At 38.7% G+C, this 24589-nt stretch overlaps 1 protein-coding gene across 1 annotated transcript in view; it reads left to right on the top strand.

Moving 5' to 3' along the window:
• Positions 1–24589, top strand: part of LOC150081916 (beta-1,4-glucuronyltransferase 1-like) — a 344451-nt gene that overhangs the window by 214583 nt on the left and 105279 nt on the right. The gene's annotated exons all lie outside the window — the stretch shown is intronic.

Here is a 24589-nt window from a genome sequence, read left to right as displayed (position 1 = left end):
TATATATAAACTGAAAATTTTAACACAAGTCGTATCAATCAACCTCTCTGAATATGACAAGAATTGGCTTGCCTGTGATGAGGATTAACTAATTGCATCCTACCACATAACGATGCTTAGAATATATATGTAAAGGGAAACGTTGAACGTCTGTTCAACTCCTCTTCGTGTCGCTGTGAAGAACAGAATCAAAAGGGCGAGAAATGTGATTGGTGTAGGTTTATGTGAGTATTGTGTTGTCATGCTCTGTCCACTGGGCTATCCAGAAGCATCAGTCACCTGGAGAGATGATGCTGGGTACTCGTCTGCACCACGGGAAGGTTGGCCAGTTCCAGTAGATCACATACCGTCTCAAAAGAGACTCCGATCCACCTGGTGTTGTCAGAAGGTGGGTCAGGATCCTCTGGAGGTTCATTACAGAGAGAAAATGCTTAGAATATAAAAAATTATTATATTAGAGTTACCCGTAATTAACCCACATTTTGTCTATAAATTGCTTGTGTTCTCTGGTCAATTTGCGTGTTTTGCTTAGAGTATAGAAAATCTTAGTTATATAGTGCACATGAATTATATCGTCAATCGGTAATGAAAAAGGAATAAAGTAAGATTATAATAGTTTACCGCGTGGAAAAAAATGTGTACGCACATGTATAATGCAAATGTTTCTCCACCCTAATTTCGCTACTAAAATAGGGGCTAATAAATCTTTTAGAACACTCAATTTACAAACATATAGATGCCTTTGTGCTAAGCTAAACTACGCATTCAACCGACTTGCTTAGAAAACTACGTGAACTTTGCTTTTTACTCATAACACGTTGTAGTGGCTTCACGTCTTCATGAAGGCTTTGGCTGTGTGAAAATTACGGGCTCATTTTCGCCCGTAATTTTCTTATTCAAATTCACAATGCGATAAGAATCATAAAATGAAATCCACAAAACTTGTAGATGACGAACAAAGTGCCGTAAGCCCATTCCCCCACCCTTCATGGAATTAGGAAATATTCAATGAGTGAAAAATTAAATGTGTTCAAAAAGTTCAAAATTACTCGCATAATTTTTACCTCCATGCTAGTGTGAGAGCCATTCCACTCTTTTGAGGTCTGATTTTCAGGACTTCCAATTAGTGATGGGCATAATTGATTGATTTCTATAATCAATTATTTCGATTACTAAAACAATAGATTATGAAATAAAAAAAAATTTTAAAAAAAATGTCAGCGACTGGGATCAAACAAATATATTCTCAAACATGAAGCATAAGTTCTTCATTCCTTCTATCAGAATAAATCATGTCGGAACTCAAAAATATTCACTGTAGACGATGTACATCGATTTGGAACACTAAGCTGTACCATGTAAACCAGAAGCGCATAATTGGGTGTTTTTCCTTCTATGTGAATGCAAATCGGCTTAAAATGCACGCAGTTTATAGATAACATCTGATGTTATGTGGACTTAGTTTGTCCCAGCGTTTACTTCAAATCACGGATTTGAAGAAAGCCTGGGACTTAAAAATCACAGGCTTAATAGGGGGGAAAATATTATGAAATGAGTTCTGTCCACCGGTTCTCAGGTAATTGTGACTTTGGCTGTCTGGTTTAAATATAATTAGACAGCCCTGACTTAAATAACTTAATCTAACCTGTCTCTGTAAACCAGACAATAAATCACACACTTTTTTTATTATTGTGATTATATTTGTGGCATCAAGGGATATTCGGTGAAAATACATAAATTGAACCGAGGTGTTTCTGCAAACCGCATAATGTTTTCAATTTTTTTATGGTTTGAACTTGAAAAAGTAACTTTTGAACACATTTAAAAATTCTTAATTATTCTTAAATTTCTTAGGATTGTTAATCCAATGCCTTTGAGGACTTATAAAGCAGTAACCAAGGTTGTTTTCATTGCTGTCTACAAGAATTATTTGTGGATGTATCGTGATTAAGTCTAACGTCTCACTTGATTTTTATTTTTTCCTGCTGAATCCAGATTAATGAGGTTCCTTTTGTTTAAAAACATTCTCCATTCCGAAAATAAATATGGGACTGTTGTCTACACTCTTAACTGTATTTTATTTTTGATTTGAGGGGATTGGAATTATCAGGAAGTGGTCTGTAGCGAAAGTAATAAAGCATGGACAAGTATGATTTAGGGAATGAGAACAGAGTTACCGTGATACTGGAGGTGAGCCAAGTAACGTGACCAGAGACGATAATGCACTTGAATGACACCGACAAGAAGCAGCTGATGAACCTGATGATAGGTGCTTGTAGTGGTTAACAACGTAGGCATCCCCGCAGCAGCTGTGTGTGCTGCAGTGAAACTAGGTTACTGAGGCTAATGCGATATATAGCCACCGTTAAATTTGGCGCAGTGCTTATTCTTCTTTCACCAGGAAACATCAGAGGAAGGTATAGTATCATTTAAAGCAGTGGAGAGAACAGCAACTGAACTAGCGAAAAGTAGCTACCGAGAAGCAAGGTCAGTTTTAAACAGAATTTTTGTTTTTTAAACAAACTTAGTTTACTTGGTTTGTTCATTTTCAATTACTTTATAATGAACCGTTGTTACCTCTTTAGTATCACTTAGCGTATAGGGTTACTTCAGATAATTTTGCATGCATTTGAAAATTACTTTAATCGTAGTTACGATTAATTAGAAGCTTAACGCATTTAGATCACGTGGAGTAAAGCGTTTTACTATTGTAATTTGTTTACAGTTACTATAACTACATATCACTATGCTGGAAAATTTTACATTTACTTTTAGAAAGTAAATGTAAAATAAATAGATACTAGTAATGTAAATGCTGTATTGAAATTTTTCTGGAAAGAGGAATATGGTGTTAATTAGTGAGTTTCGGATTTTTCAAGTAAAAGAAGCATTTTAGGGTACCGAATTCTATAAGTTAATTGTGGATAGGAAAATAAACACAGTAGGTTATATGAAGATTAAAATTTGCCTTTGGACTGTACGGTGTGCAGAATGAATAAAAGCTGAATCTTTTAACCCATTTTATTTTACTTCCAAAAGTTACAATCTGACGTAAAAGTGGTGTGTGTGTGTGATTTTTTTTTTTTACTCTATAGAGCGAGACACGCACGGAAAAGGGGTAAAGTAAAATGATATACTGGACTTCAAATGCAATTTGATGATACAGAACTACTTCTGCCATTGCAGAATAATATAGTTTAAATCAAATATGGCAGTTGCTCAATTTTTTTTAATGCAAGCAAGTAGTGAGGCGTGGCGACAAAAAGGTTGGGAAACGTAATCTGGAATAATATTGTTCTTAATTATTTCCACACGAATCTTCATCTTTTATTCATTTTACAAATCTTTTTTCGATGTAACAAATTGAGTTTCCAGTTTAACACGAACTGGTCGCCTTCCATGTGCTAAGGTCATTTTGCACGCGATCGTTGGGCAGCTTTAGTGATTAAAATCAAGAATATTCCTAGCGGAGTTTAAGAATAGAAATCTAATATTTCAAATAAATATTAGAATTAATATTTATTAATAACAAAAATAAATTTATGTTAAACTGTAATGTGAAAATTACTTTTCACGTTTCGAAACCCGCCCCCACGTCTCACTTTAGAGCACAGAGGAATCGCTAATTCGTTTTATTTCCTCTATTTCCCCGCTGCTCAGCACTAAGGTGGTCGGGACAAAATCCGCACATATTGCACTCTTCATCGATCCTGGAATATATAGTCTATTACAGATTCTTTTTTTTTTTTTTCTTTTTTGTAATTGTTGGCGCATCGGCTTCTGTGGCCATAATGCACTTCCCAAAGTTTTTGCATTTTACTCTGATCCAAGCCCGAGGCGAAATTCGAACCCGCGACCTTTGGGTTACCAGGCCGGCACTTTAACCACCTGGCTAGCCCTGTCGGCATTACAGATTCAACTGCAATAGGCTGCATATTCCAGGGAAACATTCTATAACTTCTCGGCAGTGCATCTTACTCCCAAAAGTTCCTGGTCCTCAAAGATAAAAATGAAAAACACACGTATTTTCCCGTAAAAGTATTTAACCATACAATGGGCTATTTACCAGAGTTAAAAACAGCACTAACTCTTAACTAAGGCAAGTGCTGTTGGGCCAGATGACATTCATAATGAAATGATTACGCGCCTTTCCCCAAAATCTGTGGATTATTCTTTCTATTTAACAATCGTTCTGGAGGAGCGGTTTCCGAACTCTTGATAAAAGGCAATCATCCTTCCCTTTTCTAAGCCACAAGAGGATCCCCGAGTTCCAACAGACTATTACCCTGTCGCTCTGACTACTGTTTATCAAAATCCTGCGGATAATGTCCAGTGCTCGTCTTGTGTGGTATTTAGGAGCAAATGTTCTTATCTCCAACATTCAGTGCGGCTTCCGAGGAAACAGGTCCACATTGGAACATGTAATTCAACTGGAAACAACTTTTCCGAGATGCTTTTCTAAAACGAGAACATCTGGTTTCAGTGTTCGTCGATATGGAAAAAGCACATGACACGACTTGGAGATTTGGTATTTTAAAACGCCATTGCTCTTAAGCCTTGCTCTTAGAGATTATTTCCCAGTTTTGGTTATAAACTTGTTATTTTTTCATAAAAAAAATCCCATCGGTCTTTCCAAGTTCATCCAGTACTTTTGCCAAAAGACCTAAATACTTCAGTGATTAGTTTTAAAAATTTTCATCAAAGTAAATATCATTAGGGAACAACTTTCTCCAACTGTAAACAGTGCCCTCTATGTTGGTTTTAGCATATTTTCCTAATCATGCAACATGAGGGTTATCCAATGACAAGGGCAACATTCCATTGATCGCCTCAGCTCTTGGGCAATGAAAAATGGCTTCAGGTTCTCGCTTCAAAAGCCCTTCTGCGTACATTTTCTGGTTCTCACTGAAAAAGCCTACTTGCATACATTTTTTATCTTAAGCGTAATCTTCATTCTGAACCTGAATTGAGTCTTGGTCATAATGATGTTCCAATAGTACCTGAAAACAGATTTTTTTGTTTGATAAAAAGTCGACCTATTTGCAGCATATCCGTCAGTTACTCGCAAAATGCAAATGAGAATTGAATATCCTTCAGCGTTCTCCTCTGCTTCATAGGATACGGACCTCACTACATCAGTGTCATGTATGCTATTGATATTAGATTATGGGTCCCAGGTGTACTCATCTGCCGGAAACAGTATACTTCGATGGCTGGTTCCCGTCCGCCATCAAGTTATCCGCATTGCTACTCGAGCATTTCGAATCTTTCCTGTGCAGTCTCTATGTACGCAAATGAACTGTCACTGTTGCTTCGACGAATATAGTTCTCTCTGCGGTATTCTTTCAAATTAAGGATTTCTATCGTTAAAATTAAGGGTTTCTCATCGTGGCTCAATTTAAGGATGTCCACGTGGAGATTCTTAATTTGAGTCACGATGGGAAACCTTGTATAGTACTGTCAACCGTCCTTTTGGTATTCGTGTCCACGAGCTACTCCAAGATTCACGTATAACAGTGGACAAGGATGTCATGTCACCAAAGCAACCCATTCCATCCATGCCATTTCTTCCTTAAGAACTGGATGAAGTCTGATATTGCATCTTCTTTCTTCCTGCAGCTCTATTCAGCACAATACGCTGGTATTATTCTACTTTATTCAAATGTTCGAATTCAAAATTACTGTTGAATTTGCCGCTGTCCTTTCAGTCGCAACATTATCTGAGTTTGATTACCCATGAGTGCTGCATATTATAACACTCATGGGAAATCAGTTTGCCCTGGATCACATAAGAACTCATCGATGCCAACGTATTGTATACGCCGATTCCTGCACTGCATTACAGGCTGTATCAGTGATGAGATGTATTAATCATCCAATTATGTCTCGGGTACACAGAAAGAATGTAAACAAGATACATTCTTTCTGTGAACATGAATTTGATATGCTCTTCTTCTGAATCCCTAGCCATACTAGGATTATGGGAAATTATTTTGCTGATACCGCAGCCAAGAACACGTAATGCTGTTACTGAAGGAGCGCTCAATTTCAAGGAAAGGATAGGTGTACTTAATAAATACGCCACTCAGTGTATGACTGCGTAAAAGTCGCTTTAAACAGTACAAAACATATGCATCGACGTGAATGGTGTTATTCTACCACATGAATCCTGCCATTTACTCAATTGTCAGTAACCAGTGTCTTACTTCAATTTCAGGTTCCACGACGATTGCTGTTTTGTTTCCAATATGGCTTTTGTTAAACTTAGCATAGGGAACCACTACAGATCTGCTATTTTTGCGAGTTAACTGATAGGATTTTAATTTATGGTGAGGTTCATAAGAATTCCATAGCTGCTGTTTGCAGATACGCTGAGAAATTTTCAACTCGACGAGTACCAAATTGTGAAACATTTGTTGCTGTGGAGAGACGACTTAAAAAAAAAAAAAAACTAGCTACGCTGAAACCATTATGAGGAAACGCTGATAGAGGTTTTTACAAACTGCAAATGTTGAAGAACGAATACTTTCTTGCTGCGCGAGTATCTCCTACCTGTCAGGTCGCGTAAATGTTTCAACCACGAGCGTCTAGAGAACATTTAAATGAAGAGCAATTGTATCCATTTCGCAATATGCCTGTACAAGGATTGTTGCCAAGAGATATGAATAAACTCAGTTTTGGCAGTGGCTCATTTTGTAATGTAAACATGCTCCTCAGTTTCTCAGGCATGTTCTGATTACAGATGAATCATGTTTTACATGAAGTGGCGTTCTTGGGGAGGATCTTATTGGTCCTTTTTATTAGCAAGGCTTTCTGGAATGGCATACCTACATTTTGTACGGAACAATTTGGGAAACTTTGGAAGACGTACTCATTGAAAATGGACAGAGGATTGGTTTGTGTATCTGCCTACTTTTACCATGATGTGTCTGACTTTTAAATATGAAATACAGTAACCGTTAGATTGCTCAGAACAGCCCTGTACAGTTGCCACTAAGATCACCCAAACTCGCACCCTTCAATTGATTTGGGTAGAATTATATGAAATCCGTGCACATATTATTTCCAAGGCAAATTGAGAAATCTCATTTTAGAAGCGAATAAAACCATTAAGAATAGTCCGTGCTAGGAAATGGTGGATTCATTGTGCCAAATGCGACGTTGAACAAAATGGAGGTCAATTTGACGTTGCTTTTAGATATTTTCCTTTAGAAGTTTATTTCAGTTTCTTTTCTTTTCTTTTCTTTCTTTTTTTTTTTTTTTTTTTTTTTTTTTGAAATTTATGATTAATGTTTAATATCTCAGAAATAAAGACTTCTTAGACACATGTTTATTCCAACTTTTTTCCGTATTTTTAGCTCTAGAATATACTCCTTCATTTGTTCCTTGCAATTTTGAAACTCCCTGTATATTGTAATTAGTTTATCTTTTTCTGGATATTTTTATTTCTCTGCAGCATATTCATACACTAAGATAAAAGTACATGTATATAAAGTGCTTAGCATCATAATACACAGCCATTTCTGAATAAACAGAAAATTTTTAAGGTGGCATCGTTTTAGGTTATATCTCATATTGTGAATACCTTCACAACGAGTTGCCATGATATTGCACTACTTCGAATAAGTAACGCTTATTCAAATAATACTTATTCGAAGTAGTGCAATATCATGGCAACTCGTTGTGAAGGTATTCACAATATGAGATATAACCTAAAACGATGCCACCTTAAAAATTTTCTGTTTATTCAGAAATGGCTGTGTATTATGATGCTAAGCACTTTATATACATGGTCTAAATTTGTTCGCAGCTTGAGGCTCTAGCCCTAAATGCGCCTTAGCCTTAGATAAAAGTACATTAACGTATGGTAATCTGATTTAGCTTAATTTTTTATTAGCATGAATTAATTAAGTTATTTTTTGGGGTGGGGTGTCTTTACCGAAATCACTGGTTTTCTTTGCATTCACAATCATGTGTCTTGATTTTCACGACAGAGCAGGTGAGTCTGGAAACATATACGTACTTTCGCCTTTGTCTTTGGCTCGAATTTTAATTTATTCTAATTCATTTTAATAGCTTTTATTCGTCGGGATGTAAAAAGCAATTTAAATATTTACCCCCAGGATCCAAATTTAAATATTTACTGCATTTACACCTACTTGTTAATTTCCATGTTTGGTTTCTTTACTTAATATATTGGCTGGTATAATTAACAGAAAAGGTAATGGCCATTTACCTCATACTAGCCCCTCATAAGTTACAGGGTGATATGAGGTGGTATAAATGACTGTTTGCTATTGGGTATAATTATATGTCATTTTTTTATAGCTCAACCACGCCATATATTCTCCTTAACCCCTCTGCCCGTGACCAATCAGCTGTTTCCATTATCTGAAACGGTCCAACACGTGGATCCATGGCATTAATTCCTTTAGCCAGTGGAGTTGTCAGTTACTGGAATAAGTTAAGGCCGAAATTGGGAAATTCAAAATTCAGCTGGATCGATACCTACGGGAGAAGTTCCCTCCCTCCACATTTTTTAAAGATAAAAAACAAAATTTTGGGAATTAAAAATTAGATACTACACTAGTTTTAAGAAACATAAACCTTATTTTATAATAAAAATATTTTAAACAAATTCGAGCTTTTAGTAAACACTTAATAAAATACAATTTTAGTTCAATGTATGCTGTCGGTAGATAATATCTAAACTTATATGAAAAACGCCAGGACCTTCAGTAATGTAGTTACCGCTGAAAATACAATGTTTGACATCACCAGTAATGAATTTTTTAATAGTCGTTTTCATCATCAGTGGATGAGCTGATAATTGCTTCTTCCGAACTACATTTTGTTCATGTCAAATTACTGGGGTTCCAAGTTTCGCCATTGTAAACAATTAGTCTCTTTTCATTTCTTATTCTTATTTAGCTTAAAATATTTCCTTCTCTTAAGTACGATGCCATTTATTTCCATTAAAACTTGTTTTGAGATTTCTTCCAACAAAATCCCTCTCGAAGAATTTTTCTTGAAGTTTTTTCTTTAATTTTTCTCTTTGCAAATTTAAAATTTAATTTCTTATTCAATATTGGGATTAATTTAGGTACACTTTGTACTTTTCTGTCATAAAGATAAAAATTCTGGAGTGTTCGCCTTACGACATCGCGATCAAATTGGTCCAGGGAATAACTTGTATAATTTTTAAAAACGTATCTTGGGCAATAAGAAACTTGAAAGTTTATCTTTTGCTTGACTTGGAATCTTTTTTTATGAATCGTTCTGGAAATTCCGTTGCTACAAAGGCACGCTTTGTTGCTTGCTTGATTGGTGTGCTCAGTTTATTTAATGCTTCCTTATCAAAATGTTCATTAATGTTGAATGTAGTTTTCTTACTTGACTGTGTACAGATTTTTATAATGCCGATGTATAACCACGTGCATACAGTAACTTAATGTTTAAATTTCGCACTGTAATATGACTCTTCCTACTACAGAAATGGAATATTCTTAACACGTTGCCAGCTGGGGGATTAACGTGGAGGAGCTAAAGGTGTGCCACAGCTTATATAACAAACGTGCTTTATAAGCCTCCAAGCTAAATTAGTTGACCTTTTCAGTAATTCATATTTTCTATTTATAAACTAGCCCATTAAAATATATATATATATATATATATATATATATATATATATATAAAGGGTAAGTCAAAAATAGCTTCACGCATTTTTGTGCCTTGCTTATAACTTTTTATTATGTTTACATAGAAGGAACATTGTACTGGTAGAAAATTAAGTACAAATCCAAAGTTGCAGTGTAAGTAAAGTTAAATTTCGATATGACTTACAGCTGTAATTCGACACACATCCCAGACGCACTCTAACATGACTGATATAACTGTGTCAATCGTTGCAGTGATACTTTCTTCAAGTCGTTCACATTAGTTATTAAGGGACAGAGTGGGCTTATACGTGTGATCCTTAACGTACTCCAGAAAAGAAGTCTACATACTTTATTAACAAAACAGCAAGCGGCCCCTAGCCAGAAACTGGCAAATCCGCTATATACATACATATTATATTATATACACTGATATACATAGAATCATGTTAATTACAATGTCATAAGTGAAATGAACATGTCCATACAGCAAATCACATCACGCAACCAATCAAAAGTATAAATTGTGACACAAGGAACCACAAAATCTTTTTCTGTCCTAGGAAGGACGAAAACCGCACCCATTGGAGGTAGTGCTATACCAGTGGGTGCTAGCTAATGCCGTATTACCCAAACTGAGGTACCAGCTGAAAAGAAGAAAAAAAAAAAAAAATGGCAGATAATATAAATTTTTAGAAATATCGATAGACATTGCAGGTGTTGGGTTGGTTTTGATTGCTTGTTGTTGAGATGATGATAGGCTCGATAAGAGTTGCTTTCTTTTGGTGAAAACAGCAGAGGAGAATTGTTGTAGAGCTGAGAACGATTGAGAATTTTCAGTCAATGCCACTTCATTTCCTTCAGAAAAGTTGCTGACAGCAGTTTGTAGTGTAGATCTATCGTCGTAGTACAGGTTGCAGCGATACAGAATGTGCGTCCAGGTTTCCTCAACACCACACAAGCAGAGATTGATGTCAGACAAGCCAAACTGAAATATTTTGGAATTGATGGAGCCGTGCCGAGTAAGTATATATGATGTTGTTAAGCTGGGAGAAAACCATTGGCGGACGTTCTTGTTGAGAGGGAAGGTAACTGCAGGAACAAAAGAGCGGGTGACTTGACCAGTAGTACTGGAATCCCATTGTGATTGCCACACATTGATAAGTTCATTGCATATTCGCTGTTTCTCGTCTTTGATGTTAGCAGTTAAGTTGCATGAGATGCCGAGAAGCTCGCCAAGAACTCTGTGCTTTCGGCGATAGCATAGTCCTTTGAAGATGACATGCAGGTCTAGTGGTAAGACTCCAGCAAGGACCTGCAGAACAGCAAAGGACACTGTCTTCTGCAGGCCCGGAGCATGGCAATCAGCATAATCCGTTGAATGGAGATGAGTTTGGAACGAAGTTTAACATTAACGGCTCTATGGAATCAGACTCCCGAAGCATATGTTGTTATTGGTACGAATACTGCTGTATAATATAGTAAGAGAGTCTTCCTATTTAGTCCTCAATCCGATTTGGAAATGCGGATAATTGCTGCAGGGAACTTCTTAATCTTCGTGGCGAGGTGATTAATATGAGAGGAGAAGGTTAACCTGTCATCTAAAATTACCCCAAGATGTTTTAATTCAGGAACAAAAGGGATTTTCTTACCGTCTATCTTTATATCAGGTGGTCTTCTGTAATTTAACTTGCCCTTAAAAACCATCAGTTTTTTTTTTTTTTTTTTTTGTGGCAGATATTCGCAGTTTATTTATACTAGACCACTTAATTAGCTCCGAAAGAGTTTTATATTGGCTGATTGTTCTAGTTGAAGACGCGATCCACCTGGAATTAGAAGAACCAAATCATCGGCGTAGGCGAAGGCAGAGATATTGTCAGGTTTTTGCATGAACCAGCTGTCTAAAACTATGTTCCAGAAGAGGGGTCCCAAAATTGGTCCCTGGGGGCATCCTCTTGAGATGGTCCTTGAGAAAGACTGCTGTTTCGAGATTACTTGGATGATCTATTTTGAAAGTAGCTTCTAATAACTTAAATAGTTGCTGAGAGCACTTGGCTTTGGTAACACAATAGAGAGCGTTCTCCCACCAGAGGGAATCGAAAGCTCCCTCGAAGTCAATGAGTATGGCCAGTTGATATTTAGCCCTGGAAGCTGATATGTGGTTAACTAAAGAGACCAAGGCATCTTCACAGGATTTTCCCTTCTTGAAGCCAAATTGGGATGCAGACAATAAGTTTTGACCTTCATTTAAATCTGCTACTCTGGGTGCTAACAGTCTTTCAAATAGTTTGCCAAGATATGCGAAAAGAGAGATGGGTCTGTATGCTTTGGGATCAGATTTATTTTTGTCAAACTTGTGAATAATTTTGATCAAAGCTATCTTCCAGAGATTAGGAAAAATCCCCTCAGTAAGACATTTGTTGTATATAGAAGTATTTCTGGAAAGCTTTCGGCAAATTTGAGAATTACAGAATTTTCCACAAGATCTAAACCTGGACATTTATGGATATTCATTTTGTTTAGGGCCAGTTTTAGCTCGGGAAGAGTGAAGAGATCCGTTTCATATGAGGAGTGGTAGGTTGAGTTACTATTCCTAATAGATATTTGTTCTGGAGTTTCTGTGGTGAGATCGTCTAGGGGAAGCAAGCGATCCAGGATGGCATCTCACACCATTAACTGAGTCATTCCAGTTAATGGTGTGAGATCTGATGAGCGAGCTGACCATAGAATTTGGAAGTGCAGATCCAAACAGCCTCGAGCATCCTTATCGGAAAGGACGCGGTGCGTCTTCTTGTTAGAAAATACTATTTTTTCCTTAATGATCCTGAGCAATTTGCCGGATCACATACTTCTCTAGCATGTCTCCATACAAGGCATCGGTGATTGTTCTTTCTGTGAAAACAAGCCATACGCATTTCTGCAATTTGCAGCATAAACTCTTTAACTTTGGGACTGTCTCAAATGTCTTCCAAAACCAGGTTTCGTTTCACACTTCCCCACTCTCGCATTGTATTTGTTCACCTTGCCTATGACATGGAAAGGTACGCTTGTCGCTAAACACGAAACTTTTTTTTAGAATAGAATAAAATTGAATCTTTAAGCAGCTCTTCATCTTCTGCCATCTTAGTAAATACAAGGGGTATTTCGCCATTGCTGTTTACGCTACAAACAGCACCACTAGAAATTTAAGCTATATTAAGTTAAATTAGATATTATTAATACGGCATCTCGCTATTGGTCATTTCTAGCTGTACGTGCGTATTATTTTCGCCATGTGGTTTTACGTAATTATGCCAGTTCTAATTTTCATTTGTATATTTGCACTCAATACAACTTTGCTGCTATGTCTTATGAAATATTTTGCAGTTTTAAATTGTATTAATCGCTTTAACGAATTGTCTTATGAAAATTTGATTCAGTAATGCTTTAATTGAATTCTATAGTACTTTGTACTTTACAGCAGTTATCGGAATAACGTCTTCGATTATATTTTCATCGATTTTGCAAATAAAACATTTTAAGCAGTTAAGCGATCTAGACTGAAACGCGGAACTCATTCCTTATTGCATGTTTAATATTGCAATATTTTCCCCGCATTATTGAATTTTTATGCATATTCTTTCTTGGAAATGCCATTCCGATTTCTTCCTTTGAAATTAGCTTGGCCTTATTTCTGCAGAGACACATAACATTGCTCCCATCTTCCATATATCATGGGTTACAATATATTAAATTCAGTACATTAAAATCGAATTTCAAAATAATTTGGAATTTGGTTACCGATATCATTTAAAAAAACGTTTAATTCTTTTGCACACTTGAAGTATTTTGTTAAATTATTTTAGAATATATTTCTTCGTGAGTTACGCTGTTACTTGGAGATAAAAATTTGTATTAACTTGGCGCATCTATAAAAGTACATGGAATAACTGACTGCCTCGTGACTTGAATTAGGAAATTCATCAGTAAGCAGGTCATATTGCGATACGATCATCTGAGCGAATGATACTTCATTAATTATAATGCCGTACAGAGTATGATTTTTATGACTTAATAAACGAACAGTGCTGAAATGAAAAAAAATTTTCTTGGAAAGATTTTAAATGGATTCTGATTTTTGAATGAAAGAATTCACTTCTGATTGGTAAAGAAGATGCAAAGAACTTGGCTAGTTAAATGGCTCTTCTAGTGAACATTGTTAAGGGAAGCTAGATGATTGCTTTAAAAGAACAATTGGTTCCCTTGGCATTAGTTAATTGGACTTTCAGCTCTCTCTCTCTCTCTCTCTCTCTCTCTCTCTCTCTCTCTCTCTCTCTCTCTCTCTCTCTCTCTCTCTCTCTCTCTCTCTCTCTCTCTCTCTCGCAGTAACACATGCATTGTAAGATTAGTAGCATCCTCTGTGTACTTTACTCTTCTCTCTGTTCCAGCTTCCGAAACTGGAAAAAAATTAAAACATAAGAGTTGGGGGTTGTGGAGGGGGGGGGGTTAAGCAGATTTTCCCTTCCAGCAAGCTAAGCGTTTCGCGCTCAGAAGTGATTTGATATTTTTTTCCCTTTTCTTTTGTTGCTAGGAGAGAAAAGTAATGGTTTATCTCCATGGCCTTCTCTAGAAGCTTGGAGCCCATTTCAGCCAAGCCAGATGTACTTGATATCGCAATTTCGTCGAGCAGCGCCAAATTACATTTATTTCAACAAAATCACTCTAACGACGAATACAGTTTTTCGCTTCAGGTAGACTAATGCTGGCAGCGCGCAAGCAAGAATTGCAACGGCTGGATTGAAGCGTGACGAATCTATGCGCTCTTTTATTCGAAAAACATGACAGGAGTCGGCAGATTAATGTGCCAATCGAAGGGAGGATTAAATCTTTCAAAATGGCAGGCATTGCTGCGGTAATTAAATGTCCAATAACAGCAGGGAAGTGAGTCGTCTTCAATTTGAAAGAGCAGCAGAGTGGAAGGAATAACAATAGCGTAATTAATTTGTTATGAACGGCATTAGTACTTGTCTGCAACACATGCTTGGCATCTTTTGCCTATGTACTAGTTACGTCATTAATGCCACTGTGGAATAAAATCCTCCTGAAGGTGTAGCATGCCTTATTTTGCTAAGGTTTCGAACTCGGATTGTGTGTGGCGTGAATTCGGTCCAGTTTCCTTTCTCGTTCTAAACGCAAGAAAAGAAGCAAGATTCTTGTTTCTTTTCCTCTTTTAATTATTTTTTGCCACTCCTCGCCCTACTTTGTTGTGCTAGCGCACCGCTTTCATGTTCGCATTCATCTGCATCTCAAGTCGGCGTTCGCAACATTCTCAAAAATAAAAGGACTTTAGACTATGCGGAATGTATGCCCATTGCTGATAGTCCAACCTCGAATTGTTCAGCCAGACAAATGTGTAATACTCACGTTATTTCCGTAAGCATCTAATTTCTCAATTTACTCATGCTCTTTTTGATTTGAAAGTATCGTGTTAGGCATAATTAAGGATATAGTGATGCAAATTAAGCATTTGGTGTTATTACAGGAACATTTCTTGACCGCTCATCCGTTCCAACTGATGTATGATTTACACGTGATTTTCATGACGTTTTATATTCATTTATACCAATGTGCCGCGCCGCTGTAGATTGTTGTCTGTCTTAATGAGATTTGTGTAAAAACGGCGAAGAGGTAAAATACAAATTACTTAACTTTAGAAGTCTTCATCATCTTAATCGTTGTCTCGTTTTGACCTTCGTGACAAAATACTGGTTTTTTTCCAGTTGCTCTCGTTTAAAGAGCTCTGGGTTCAGATCCTTCACGAGACCTCTTGAAGAATCATTAATATTTATCAATCTTAGAAAATCATTCTTGACTTTAGATGCACTTAATGTTCGTCCAGTATTTATTCACAAGGTTGTAGTGGCTTGTCTGTAACTTCCTCTGTGCTTTAAATGCCTATTTTATTTACACTCTGCATGAAGTTAACCTGGCACCACTGGGACACTGAAGGGTGTCAGTTACTTGGAGGCTATGTTTGGCCAGACAATAGCTTGATCGCAGATATGGTTCTATGGAACTCACGATTTTGATAATAAATCAAATTGCCATAGGGTGTATTCTGTTGAAAATTTTTACTCATAGTTACTATCATTTTATTATTATTATTTTTTTCGTTTAATTCAACAAAAGAAAAAATTTTCCCACTTTCAAACCACACTGTTCTATTTTTTCGTGTATCCTCCATTATCTTTCCATTGCTGTGGTGAACACAATTGCCAACGCAATACTGTATCATCTAAACGGTGTTTATTTGCTTCAGTACATAACAGGAGCACCGATCCCATGTGTACTGTACTGGATCAATGTTGCAAAAAAAAAAAAAAAAAAAAACTTAAATTGAATATAAATACATAAATCTCAATGGAATAAGTATCAGCGAAAAAGAATAGGGGAAATACATTTAACAATAGTGCATACATAATATGTAGATTCAACATAAAGTGCAAATAGGACTCTGTGTGCGTAAAGTGTGTTTAGGATCAAACGGCACCAAGGGTTTCCCCCATCTCCGCATAGTATACATTGTGGGTGCGAAACAGAACACTGTCAATGCCAGAGGTTTAAAATTGTATGGATTTTGTACATGTGTAGTGTCGTGTACCGTTGTTCATCTGGTCATTTAGCTGTTGGACCCCTATTGGGGCCCACACTTGGCCCCGTGGAGGCAGACCAGGTACACCAGTATTTTAAATGGTATTCTGGCAGGCCCTGCACCTAATTTCCTGAGATTTCAGTGACTAGGGCCTAAAAAAAAAAAAAGGAGATTTACGCTAGAATTTTGCTAGGCCGAGATGGTCATGAGCGATTTGAATTTGGATATTTCTAATTTTCACTGTGTGGGACGTACGCTTGTGTGAAGGTAGAGTGGGAGAGAGAGAATGAAGGCTGGGGGAAAAGTCAGAAATATGAGGACAATAGAGAAGGCATCCCCAGGAGTGGCCTGTAGGGCAGCCCATGCTCCACAGGAAGGAGAAGGAGAAAGAGGGGCGGCGGCGAGGGGGAAGAAGAAGATGCCGTCTCCTCCCCCACCACCACCAGGGAAAAGGAGTGAAAGTGAGCCAGGCAAGGGCACCTGGCTCAGATCGCCAAGTGGCGTATAGCGAGCTGCAGAAATCATCATGGGATGGTGTCCCGTCCAGGATTTTAGAATAGAAGTTCTTTGGTTGATGTCCCATCCTGGGTTGATGTGAAGTCTTTCATGGGATGGTGTCCCGTCCAGGATTTGTGGATAGTCATTCATGGGATGATGTCTTCTCCAGGATTTATGCACGTGCATAGGGTTGACTCCTGTCCATGGTGTGAGTCCGTGGGGTTGTTTCTGTTGAGGTGTGAGATCGGGGACGATTTGTAGGCAGGGAGAGGTTTGCTGGTGGTTTGCCAGAGTCCAGTGGTTCAGTCAGTGATGCAGGATGCACAATTGATTGGTTGTTGTGGCTTGTGGGTATGTCCGTCTTCTTGTGAAGAGGTCCTAGGCGAACTGGGTAAATGCTTTGTAGATGTCTTCTTCGATTAGGACGAGATATTCCTGGTCTTGTAGTGATAGGTGGATGTGCGTAATAAATCGACGGCGAAGGTCTTCATACAGGCAGCAGTTGTGCGTTAAGTGTCCCCACGTTTCACGCTGGCCACAGTAGCACAAAGGGGAGTCAGTGAGTCTGAAGCCTTGTAGTTTATCCCTTATTGCCCCGTATCCAGTAAGCAGATAGGAGGTAAGAAAACCCGGGGAGAGCCAAGGAGGATAGTTGGGGTAAACCACTTGTATGTTGGGTATAAATTTCCTGGTAATTTCTCCTTTAGTTGATGTCTGCCAGGCCTGCTGGAGGTATGTGGAGAGGAGTTGCTTTTCAATTTTAGAGTCATTTGCGGGATCTATCGTGAAATCGAGGCAGGTGACACTTCTGCCCTTTGAAAATTGATGCAGCATTCCACGGCGGATGATCTCCAGATCTAGGGGAAAGGTCCCTGTCAGGGCGTAGAGTGCGTGGGTGCTGACGGTGCTGCAAACTCTCGAAATGGTAAGAACTATATATCGCTGTGTAGTTTCCAATTTCTTTCTGTTTACCAATGTTCATGGCTTTGCGAAACCATACACCAGCAGCATACGAAATAGCCGGCAAGAAGACTGCTTTGTAGAAGAGCCCGAGGGTCCTCCTACGCAAGCCCCAATTTTTGCCGGAGACTCTCGCAAACAGTGCAGAGTAACTCCTGATTTTCCTCTGAATATAGATCATGTGCGGTGTATATGACACGTTTTTATCCAACACAACGCCGAGATGCTTTAATTCCGTGGTTAGCTTTATGGTAGTTCCTTGAATCCGGATTTGGGGAGGTCTCGTTATATCCAGGGTCCCTTTTAGCAGTATTGAGTTTGTTTTGGTCGGTGATGTGCGCGCAATAATAATTAATAATAGTAATAACCAGACCGATCCCCGTCAGAAGGAGTCTTTCAGGGAGATGACCTGCACCTACTATGGTACTATCTAGCACTCAACCCACTGTCCACCATGCTCAACAACAAGACGGAGAACCTGTACACCCTCTCCCACCTGATGTACATGGATGATATCAAGCTCTACGCGGCAACCGAGAACCAACTCCAGCAACTACTCTGGATCGCCGAAGAATTCAGCAATGATATCAAGATGGAATTTGGTATAGACAAATGCAAGACCCAGAGATTGCATCAGGGGAAATTAGTCGGCCGAAACTAACAGCTGCAGACTGGTAAAGCGATCGAAGCCATGACAGGGGTAAAGACCTACAAATACCTGGAGATTATGCAGGCTCAGCAGTTAAGAGCACAAGGAGATCAAGGTCTGCCTAACGGAAAAATACCATCAGAGGCCTGCTCAAAGCAAAGCTGAACGGAGAACACACAGTTACAGCCATAAACACCTATGCAGTCCCAGTACTAAAGTACTTCTTCGGGATCATAGATTGGACTAGCACAGAGCTGGAGGATATCATGAGAAAGAGAAGAATAATGATGACCAAGAGCCGCCAACGCCACCCGAAGTCAGCCGTGAAAGGACTGACAAAGCTTAGGAAGAGAAAGGAAGGAGCCTGATAGGACCTCATCGAGCAACAGAAGACAGCGATAGCTAACCTGAATGATTATTTCCAGAAACACCTATAGCCACACGGCCATAAGAAAGATAGACAAGCGGCATACCCCACTCAACCTAAGTGAGGAGTCCCCCCTGCCCAGACGGAAAAAACGAAGCTAGAAACATGGGCAAAGACTCCATGGCAGACACTAAATGACCTCCATCAAGACTGCATAGATAAAATGGCTTCGAATGCATGACTCAAGAGAGGGACGCTGTTCCCCTAGATTGAAGGACTCGTGTTCGCCATCCAAAACCAGATAATCAACAGCAGAAACTATAGAAAATACATCGCCAAGGAACCCGAAGTGTCAGATGACACATGTTCACAATGACACCTGGTCTCAGAAACGATCCAACACATCACCGCAGGTTGCAAGGTGATCTTAGACATCTGGTGTGTTTAGTGTCAGACGGCACCAGGGGTTTCCCCCATCTCTGCATAGTTTTCATTGTGGGTGTACCAGTTCGCTGGAAATGCCAGAGATTTAAAGTGTATTACGGATTTCACTCGTAGACATGACCAGGTGGCCAGAATAATATATCAAAAGCAGCCCTCGTGGGTAGCACAGTTGTTAGAATCGCCGTCCTCCCCACACCAGGTGGAAAAGACCTGAGTTCGAATCCCGTCGGCCAGGAATTTTTATGCGACTTTTTCACAACGTGGCTGAGTTGGTCTGTTTCAAGCGAGGGTAGATGGTTTTTAGTCCAGCAAACGGAAAATTGACCTCAGAACACAGGAAATTTTCATACAATATATAGGGAGCAATATGGCCTTAGTTGCGGATGCTCCTGAAACCCTACAATAACAATATCAGAAGCTCGCAAGGAAATACCAGTTGATCAAAGAAAGTGTACCTTATTACAAGTACTAACCGCAGGTCGTACTAGAGACCCCGACCCACAAGCTGTACTGGGACCTCGCCATAATAACGGACAAGACAATCTCGCACAAAGACCGGACACCCTTGTCCACAAGGAGAAGGCTACTTATCTAATTGACATAGCGGCGTCCAACACTGGAAACCTCTACAAAACCCATGAAGAAAAGATAGGAAGTACACGAACCTAAGCCAGGAGATCAAAGAGATGCGGCATATGCAACAAGTAAGGACCATCCCGATCAGCGTGTCAACCACCGGTATGGTTCCGAAGACCCTACAGAACAGCCTAGCAGCAATAGGTCTCCCAGAGAACACCTGCAAGGAATTCCAGAAAGTCGCAATTCTGAATACCTGATTGATAGTCAGAGTTCCTCGACCAATAATTTAATAGTTGGATATAATAACCATCCCATGCACCTGGAAACCAGTAACTGTCGCGGAGACGGGGAAAAAACATAAGGAGAAGAAAGATTATGATAATAATAATAACCTATTCGGATATCTCAATCATTTTAAAGCATGCGTTAATCATTTTACAAATTGTGTTTTTCGTGTAACCTTCCCAAACAATTAATTTATTCGTAACGAAAAAGAGAATCTTGAGAAACAAATACTCAAACTCCTGAATTACCATTTACGCATTTGATGGATACTCTGCCGTTGTCTGTAAAAACCATCAAAATATCTGCAAGTGTCAAAATACATTACTTCTTGGAACTTGTTATTAATTGTGAATTCTTGTAACTCATTCCATAATTTGAAGTTGTTACCAAATATTATTATGCAAAAGTATAAATCAGTCAAACAGTGTATTGATTTCTTATAATTAAAATGCCCTTCATCCAACCAGGAATGTGATCAGGTCAGAACGAACAGGAGGATCGCCTCTTACTTCAAGAAGTGCACCTTACCTCCTTTTTTTTTTTTTGTGGGCAACATGAAATAGTCAAGCTGATTATTACATTTCCTTGTTCAGTTAAGATGAGTGAGGAGGAAACTAATGCCATGATGCGTCAGTATCTCGTGCACATAAATTGCGTTTATTCTAAGCCAGCTTGCTACCAACTAACTACGACTGATCAAAAAAAAAAAAAAAAACAGGGCAGTCCCGGTGTGCGAAGGAAATCTAACCTAAGAGCTTTTCTAAACTAATTATAGAGCAGCGTAGTCACAATGGTGCAAAAAAGTGGCATATTCTTGTAAGCGCGCATATGAGGAAATCATTATAGCAGTCATAAGTTGTTAAAGTTTAAAACACAAGAAAAAAAAAGTAATATCTGAAAAAAGTAATATCTAAAAAAGTAAAAAGTAATATATTCTTTGGGGGAAAAAATTGTTTAAGGCCAAATATGGACTCTAGGAAGTGTGGAGAGAACAACTTCAAATTCCATCAACGAAGAAGCAACCTCACAGGAGTTGCACAATTCTTGATAGTATTGCGCAAGGTTGCTATACTGCAGTGAGGTTTTCTTGTTGAAGCAACATTGCTGTATTGCAGGCCTTACTCTTTTTCCAACATATAAATTATCGGACTGAAGTGATTGCATTTTTCCAAAAATGTTTTGTGGGGATAACGTCCACGTAGTCCAGAAAACATTATCACTTTGCCGGCTCGCTGATGCTTGGAATTTGAATTTTTTTATTATTTTATTTTATTTATTTATTTTTTTTTTTTTTTTTAGACAGGAAGATATTTTATGAGGAAATTCCTTGGGCTTCCCTGATCACAGTGGTGATCCGGTATTCACGTCCAGTCACAATAATTTAAAAATGCATCCTTTTTAAATTTTGGTCTATCCTCTGGAATTACTTTTTCATATACTGATTCCAGATTGGGGATATAGTTGCAGACAAGAGAATCCTATCATAAGCACAAGGGGATCCATTATTAACTGAAGATTTTTAACATGAATAAGGAAAATCTATCACGTCTGATAGTGTGTTTGCTTGGCAGTCTGTGTATTATACAAACAAAATTTTGTTTGTTCAGCCTGATTGGGAGAAAGTGGAGTTTTATTGGTTACTGGGATAAAGTCACCATCGCATCGAGGGGCTTTCGGAAACCACACCTAGAAAGGTGCGATCTGCTCAATCAAGGAGCGCATCCTTATCAGAATGCAATCATTACTTGACTGAGGAAAAAAATTCTCTTCGAGCTGCCAAGCCTCAAGTTTATTAATGTTTAACTTTTTTTTTTTTTGAGTAATATAGGTGCTGCACAGTTTTGAAATAAACTGGTTTGATATCCTATATTGTCCTTAATTATATTAAATTGTTGACGCACAGGCGTGTAACTAATATAAAGCTGGAATTTATATATATTATTAAATATGCTTGTAAACGTTTGAGGAATTATGAGTACATATCTAGATAGCAGTAACCAAATGTGTTTGATCTGTTGCTAAAGAGATTAACGGTGTGTACGCTGGAAATAATTCCACGCATAGATCGATTTCTGGGAGTCAAACCCTCAAATCTTTCAGCAGTTAATAGACGTTTATGTCGAGAACTCCCGTGATGCGTATAACAGTCAACTCTTCATGATACTGCACTTCATTAGAAAAGTTTAAAGGCCGTAAGATGGGGGACTTGGGTTGCTGTCTAAAGAATTGATACTTCTTCGATTCATTGTGGCATACGTAGCTGAACCCACGAAAAACATTCTAATCAGTTTCTAGTAGGAAATGTTGCCGCACTCAGCCTCAATTTTTCTCCGTTAACCGCCAGACTGGTTTCTATCGCAGAATACAAACGACTACTATTATAAAGGCATAAACTGCCTCCCATTATGCTGAAACAAGTGCCTGATCAGTCCTAGTGAATATGTTGAAAAAGAGGTTGTTATCTTCTCAGCTTGTCGATTCCGAGTTTCATCGCAGTCTTCCAAGATACCCCATGGGATTGTCTGTGCTACGCGAATGTACTTTGTTGGGTCAGGCTACTTGGGAGCTGCAATTGGCTTTACTTCTACTGGAGCTAATAGGCGCTCCCATTTGTGAAGAGTGAAAGATGGGGTTATGATCTGACTGAGTGGACATGTGTATATGAAAAGGGCGGAGAATGGAACATCTGTTCAGCTCCGCCTCGTATCGCTATGAAGAACAGAATCAACTGTAAAGGGCCAGAAATGTGTTGGTGTAAGTTTGTGTGTATTCTGTTCTGGCCGCTTGGCTACCTAGAAGCATCAGTCACCTGGACAGATGATTCTGGGTACTAGTCCACACTACGGGAAGGTGGACCAGTCTCAGTATAGCACGTACCGTCTCAAAAAAAACTGTGACCCACCTGGTGTTGCCAGCAGGTGGGCCAGAATCCTCTGAGGCTCCATTCCAGAGGAACATCAGCAACAAAAAAAAAAAAAAAATCATCCACCCGTGGTGCAGGTTTTGAGAGGGAAAAAAAGAAGAAAAAGGAAGGGGGGGAAAAGAAAAAGAGGGGGAGGAAAGAAAAGGGAGGGGGAAAGGGGGGAAATAATAATATACCCGAAAAGGTCAATAGGTTGATCTTTGAATGGTGCTTGAGGTTATAGGGCTACCGCATTAGTTGTAAGCATATCTTTCCGTCTGGCAAAGACAGCAGCTGCAAAATCCTGTAGTGCAGACAAGCGATGTGGGGTCAGAACAAATTGGTCAACTTGATTTATGCTGAAGGATGGGACTTCATTTCGCAGCTCATCCCTAATGTCTTCATAGCAGGCACATTCGCGGAGAAGGTGTTGCCAGTTTTCTTTTTCTCCACAGAAACAGAGGTCAGTATTTAACAGGCCTAGCTGGTGGAGTTTTTCGTTAAGGGTCCCATTCCCAGTAATAAGATAAGATGTTTCCAGACTAACCGTAAACCATGAGCTAACCTTCGACATCACAAAGGAGACATCCGGTAGGAAATTTCTGGTTACAGTGCCAACAGTTGAATTGTCCCACCTTGTTTGCCAGACATTTATCAGCTCTTTAAAGCATCGAGCCTTTTCCCTTTTATTATCCTCATTCAGCGATAGGCCTATATCCATGATGGAGGTAGGTATTCCTTTTTTGAGCCTGAAGCATGGTCTGACTGCATACAGTTTATAGTATTTTGATCAGACGCACATTGTACCGTTGCTAATGCAAGTTCTAGCACGCTGTCACACCTCGTGAGTAGTGCGCTGACCAGTTTTAGCTCTGATGTATTATGGAAATGATTAAGCAACCAGTTCGTTGACACTTGCGAGTGCGGAACTGACGGGATACACACAACAGCAATGTCCAGAAAACCTTTTTTTTTTTTTTTTTTTTTTTAGTTTTTAAGGTGACAATAATTGCCTCAAACTCATCAGGGTTCAAGAACGTAGGAAATTAAGCATGAAAATTGTTTCTGAATAACCATAAGGCCTGACATAGCCCAGTAATCGAAGTGACAGTACACGCTCTTTGAGTGGACCGTGGTTCAAGCTCGCGTGACTGCTGAATACGATTAACGATTGTATTCATAATTTATTTTAAACTCTTTTGACCTAGTTGTCGTGCCGGAGTATAAACCTAAACACTTTAAAATAGGCAATGACTCTTATTTTGCTACCATATGCATATTTACTCTTTTTTAATACTGTACTATGACGACTTGCATATAGACAAATGATTATTCTACGTGTATGGTAAGCTGACAGCTGTTCCCGTGCTGGCGAAAATTTCCTTCTGAGTTATGCGTGTAAATTGTTTTACATTTGATTGCTATTCGCTTTCTGATATGAACGTTTAAACTGAAAAAAGATTACTGCAAACAAGCTTTCAATTTTACTGCATTAATATGAGCGCAGCTGTACCATGTTTGCGAATAGTTTTAGTATTGACAACAGCGCAGTACATGCAATAGTTCGTACACCTTGACAGTGGAGCGCCGTAAATCACTCGACTGGTGGCGCATACAT

The sequence above is a fragment of the Mastigoproctus giganteus genome, chromosome 8 (genome assembly GCF_048544385.1).
Source record: "Mastigoproctus giganteus isolate SK-2022 chromosome 8, ASM4854438v1, whole genome shotgun sequence".
Lineage (NCBI taxonomy): Eukaryota > Metazoa > Arthropoda > Arachnida > Uropygi > Thelyphonidae > Mastigoproctus > Mastigoproctus giganteus.
This window is presented reverse-complemented; position numbering and strand designations above follow the sequence as displayed.